The following is a 5764-nucleotide window of genomic DNA, read 5'->3' as shown; positions in this document are numbered from 1 at the left end:
TTCACACCTTGAAACCATCTATAATTTATTTGAAAGGAATACAAAAGCTGCTGAGCTGAGAGCCTCAGGGGTGGCTGTCTTATTTCACAGTGACCTTGGATGTCCACTTCTTTTGAATTTGTTGCTTCTCAGTTTGTTTCTTTTATTCCTCTTAAATATTCATGTAGTAACCTACATTTGCTTCCCTGAAGAAGTGCAGCCTCATCATGTGCTAATAATGAGCCTGGTGGCCACACAGTCCCAATCAGGTAATGGTTAACTTGACACTGCCATCTAGTGGTTGTGCAAAAGGAGCTTTTAATTAATTAATTATTATTACTTTTTCATTTAAAGGATTCATCATTGGTAACTTTTTTTTATTCCCTTTTTTTTTTTTTACTCAGTCATGTTACATCTAAATGACAAAAGAGATTTCCTCAGTGTGTGTTGGCAGCTACAACTCAACCACAAACAGTTATGAATTCACACTAAATTATATTTTATAATGTTGTACTTTTAGGAGTGTTGAATGCATTTATAACTGGCTTTGTGAAGAACTTTCAAATGTGTATTAATAGACAATAAAATTAATTTAATACAAAATGAATCAAATATTTGGTATTAAATATTCAGTCTTTATGAACACGTTATTACGGAGCCCCGCAGGGGACATGGGAGAAAAAAAAATTAAGACGGACTTTTGCGAGATCTCGCAAAACTAACTCGGGATCGAGATCTCGCAAAACTTTTGCGAGATCTCGCAAAACCTTTAGCCACATTCTTCGGACGCCGGCTCGAAGCCGACCGGGAGGTCGAGGCACGATGTGCCGGGAAAGCGGTGTTCCTCCCGGCTGTAGTAGGTCTCGACCTCCCGTTAGCTTCGAGCTAACGGGAGAATGCGGCTAAAACTTTTGCGAGATCTCGCAAAACTTTTGCGAGATCCCGAGATAGTTTTGCGAGATCTTGCAAAAGTCCGTCTTAATTTTTTTTTCTCCCATGTCCCCTGCGGGGCTCCGTACCGTTATAAATGCAAACAAGCACCATAAACATATTCTTGCATGTGTTACATATATTACATATTTATATCTATAAATGATCAAAAGGAGTGTTCAGTTTTTATGTTTGAATCATTCTCACAAGGACGTTATACACTGAAAAAAATATGTTGTTGGATTTACTTAATTCAATGGTGGACATTTGTTGCACACAGATGTTTTGCTTTGGCAGCAACTTAAACAATTGAGTTAAATTAACACAATTTATTCATGTTCAATAAACCTGTGCAATTTGTGTTGATAAAATGTGACTTAAACATGTTTTGATGAAGTAATTTGAGCTCTTGAAATATTTTAATCCTTCACAATTTTCTCACTTTATCCCAACACCATTCAATAACTTTTACCCAATACTACTTGGTCACTTAAATGCTACATGTTATCTTCAAATTACATTTTGCTATTATATTCTAGCATCAAATACACAATTTTCAAATGGAGGCCTTATAACAGATTGTATTGTTCTCTTCCAAGATGGTTGCTGGCATCCACCAGTAACCTTTAAAAACAACATGTCTAATTTCACTGCATTGACAGTAGGTAAAGAATTAAACTGACATTACTCCTCTACTGAATCTACATAAATCAACAGTTAAATAATGTCAGTTCTTCCGTGTTCTCTGGAATCAATCACAGCAAAGAAATTAGACTGTTTCTTTTGAAAAATGTTGGGAAAGAACAAATCAAAACATTCTATTTAAGGCCTCTGACATCAAGATTCAGTTAAACAACAATTATAACTAAACAATTTGAGGTAGTGTTAGTTTCCATTAACATTAAATTAGGTTACTGAATTGGCAAACACCTTCCTATTAACACTACCCATTTTACCCCAATAACTAAAGAAATTAGCACCTGCAGGTCAAAACCTTTATTCAAGAGATGCAAAAATAACATTGATACAGTGACTGTCAAAAATTACAGCACTGATCATACTGTGACATCTTGGTTCAAAACAGCACACTTAGAAATATTCAACGTTCTTTACTTCAACTGAATGAAACTGAAAATACCATTTCACACGACCCATATGGGATATTTAGACTGCATAACTGTTCACGCTACATCTCTTCACTAGTAAAAGAAAGAAAAAAATACAAAGAGAAATTTAAAAATGCTGCCAAAATGCTGTACAGAGCAAAAGGAAAAACAAACAACAACAAAAAACGGCTCGTCCTCATGGCAGTTGCAGAGTATATAAAAATGAACCCTGCGATCTGTTCCTGGAATTGAGCTTCAAAAATGCAGCAGAACAAGTGTGAGATTTAAATGTCCTCTCACCTAGAGCTGATCAGCTTGCATGCATAACAGTGAGCTTTCCTTGCAGGAGTAGTTTTGTCTTAGTTGTGAGCTTTTCTTGAGAGCTGAGTTGCATCCAACTCCATTACCACCCTTTGCTACACTTTTGAGGTGATTCAGAGTTGTGATGGGTAACTCATGTTGAAGGAATAAAAAAGGTCCAAACAGCATGGCTACTGCAAAGGTCACGTTATCCAGATCTTGAAGAACTACTATACCCTCGATGATGATGCCAACATCAGAAAAGTCATTGCCTGGTGCATCCTCTGGAGACAGATGTTCATTGTGGTTTTCTCAATCCGTGCAGTGGCCTCAGTCAAGTCCTGGTTAAACACAAAACATTTCTTTAAGATTCCCTTTTAAACTCATCTCTTTTGAATCTACCAGTTCTAATGTTAGAGTAATTTAAACCAATGCAAGCAACATAGTAAATAGCTATAGCCAAAGAGTGGCCTGCCATGCTGCCATTCATGGTCTAACAGAGTTTCTAAGACAGAGTGAAAAACATAATAATTTCAAATGCTTTACATTAGTTTTTGTTAGAAAGACTAACAAAAACCCATCAGAAATCCAGGTTATGTCACTCAGAAGATGTTAGAATTTAGACTTTCCCCACAATTTGGTTAGCTGTTGGTCAGTTGGTCTTTTTTTTTTTTTTTTCAAACAAAAGCTAATGTAAATACTGGTGGGATTTTCCTTTGTTCACTAGAATGACAAATTTAAAGTTTTTTCACACTGATGTGACCCCTAATATAGGGGGGTGGGGCCTCAAGGGGGGGCGGCCGAGTTCACTACCAGGCCTCATGTGAACTTCAAATTATTAAAGAGGACTACTGGTCCTAACCAGTCCAATGAGGATCAAGTGGATAACTAAATGCATTTTTAAATGTTGCAAAGCCACAATCTACTCATAAAACACCATGAACTCCTGCACTAAGATGTTGCAATTGTCTTTCACACAGATGCGGAGCACTTTGATGAGACTCCCTTCGAGCATTAATGTCATCCTAAAGTATTATAACAAAGAAAACAGAGATTTGTGAACTTTTCAGTAGCACAGAAGAAAATGATCCCAGACAAAAACTTAAACCAGTCAACATGCAACACCAGCATCTACAAAGAAATATCAAAAGTTCCTGTTTGACATCAACTTTATGGATATATAGTTTCCAGAACATATATTTAAAAAAAAAAGATTTTTTCTCAGTGGGCCAGTAAATGCATAACGAAAATTATGGCATCCTTTCGGTGGAATCAGTACTCACGGGTAATAGTTGACTGTTTCAATGGATGCAGCATAAAACTCTTTTACTGACCTAATGCAATACATATACACTTTGTAGTTAAAGAATTTTAAAGTTCTTACTGTCATCATGGCAGCTACATCCTTTAGCTTTGTGCCCTGTTCCCCCGATCACTTTGCAAACACTTTCAGCAGACTGTCAGAGAGAAACTCAGCTCCGTCAGAAACCTTGACTGTAAAGGCATGGTTGGGATGCACTGGAATGCTGCATTTCATCTAAAATGACACAAAATTATTTTGAAATAACAGCAGGCACTGTGCTTGGTTAATCAGTAATGTTTTGTTGAATAAAAACTGTGTTTCCAGATCTTATGGGATTAAAAAAATCCAAAGATGTTTGTTTCTGATTTGCAACCCAAGAACCCACAAGTTACAACCTCATTTCAGTTCAAGTGTGCATTAATGCGAGTCCAGTAATCACCTTTCTGACAATACATACAGGTTAAACCTATGGCAGATTTTGGATTTCTCAGTTGTATTAATAGGGTGAGTATGCATGCACCTAATAATTATAAAAAACCTATTATAATTAAGTTACAGAAACCTTAAGCGAAAATAGTATATACTTTCTTACCATAACACCTTGAACCCACAATCCATCAGCTGACTCCTGGTGAAATGCAGAATAGAGGTCGTCTCTCAATGTGCAGCAAAAAAAACAAAAACAAAAGGACAGCAGGTGAGGGCAGGAGGGGTAGGGATGTAAGCTAGCATAATGCCGCTGATGATATTAGCTAAAGCTGTTCAATGTCCAAAATCTCACTAACACCACGGTGCAGTAAATACACAATGTAACTGAAGAGTCAGTTGGCAAATCTATTCACACAGAAAACCAAATTATGTTATGAGTGCCTCGTAATTAGGTTTAATGTGATATTACGGCTCTTGTGCCAAAGACAAATTCAAATGAAAAAGCGCCAATTCTTTGACAACAGATAAAACAGCAAATAAGCTAACGGCTCTTTTTTAGCATGTTACATGGCGACACTCTAGACGTTTAACTACATTTGGCTGAAATATGGTAAACATTAATTCAAAAAATCAAGACATACCAAAAACGTAGAGTTGGCTGCTCGACTTGACTGAGATGGATGCATTTTTTAAACCACGATCCAAAGCCCGCGAGATGAAATCACGCGTGGTTTCACGAGATTTAACGTTGCTATCTTATTGACTTACTTCACCTGAACATGATATGAACAATTTAATACACCCTTTCTGCATATCATGTAGTTTTTACACTATATAGTTACATTTATCTTTAAAACATGAGGCAATTGTGTTAAATACATGCAAGATGCTTACATAAATCCAAGAGATGGCCAGTCCCTTTTTTTCAGTGTATCTGGTGCCACCATCCAAATGGAGTGAAGAATGCATTGATTAGAATCTGGTTCCTAAAGGTCAAAGGTTTCTGTGACCTGCTAAACATGGCTTTGCCTGTAAGTAAAAAATAAATAAAATAAAACAGAACGAAAACATGATCTCTAAAGGGATTAAATTCATTTTGACATTAACATTTTCTGCAAAAACACTAACTCAAAAGCATGGGGCTATCCATATTGCACTGTTGGCATTGATTGAGTGTACAACTGTGCAGATTTTTTTTTTAAATGTACTATATTACTTCTAATCTTTAGAACAGCTGCACAAAATAGAGCTGGATACATTAAAAATTGTCTGTGTTCACATTCAATGAAAATATAAACTGTAATATGATTGCATTTTATGTTGCACGCACCCGTTTTAATGTTTTGGAAAAAAACACAAGTCTTGACAAATGCATGAATAAAAATTATATTTGCTACACTCTCTTTATGTTCTTAGTGATAATGGTGTTTGCAGCTATATTATGTTTTCTTAGTTGGACACAGAGAGAACAGAGAGAATGATTTTTATTCAGTTTTACAAAAGGTGATTATTTCATTTGACACAACACCTTAAATCACTTTAAATAGATATTCCACTCTTCTGTCCACCTTCATCCTGAGCTTAGGTTTCTAGAGATCAAGATAGTCAGTGACAGGTCAGTGCATGCACACCTGTGTTAAATGCATCTATATTTAGCCATCATCTGTAAAAAAAAAAAAAAAAAAAAACCACTGGAGAAAATCTCTGATTTCAAAAG

General features: G+C 36.1%; 1 long non-coding RNA gene across 3 annotated transcripts; it reads right to left on the bottom strand.

Annotated features, from left to right (window-relative positions):
• Positions 1 to 1004: 1004 nt before the first annotated feature.
• Positions 1005 to 5165, bottom strand: LOC146569672 (uncharacterized). Of its 3 annotated transcripts, none has more exons than XR_014893385.1 (4): positions 4689 to 5165; positions 4211 to 4274; positions 3700 to 3852; positions 1005 to 2656 (listed from the first exon to the last, which is right to left on the bottom strand). It is a non-coding gene; the product is annotated as an uncharacterized LOC146569672 (long non-coding RNA). The 3 variants fall into 3 exon arrangements; XR_014893384.1 differs by lacking the exon at positions 1005 to 2656 and adding an exon at positions 2993 to 3340; XR_014893386.1 differs by lacking the exon at positions 1005 to 2656 and adding an exon at positions 2993 to 3340 and having other exon boundaries at positions 4211 to 4246; positions 4689 to 5164.
• Between the last annotated feature and the right edge of the window lie 599 nt (positions 5166 to 5764).

This window comes from Mchenga conophoros, linkage group LG7, assembly GCF_057382185.1.
Source record: "Mchenga conophoros isolate Kocher_MC1m ecotype Shallow Benthic linkage group LG7, M_conophoros_male_GT1.1, whole genome shotgun sequence".
NCBI lineage: Eukaryota > Metazoa > Chordata > Actinopteri > Cichliformes > Cichlidae > Mchenga > Mchenga conophoros.
Note: the sequence above shows the minus strand (reverse complement) of the source record. Positions and strands in the feature narration are given on the sequence as shown.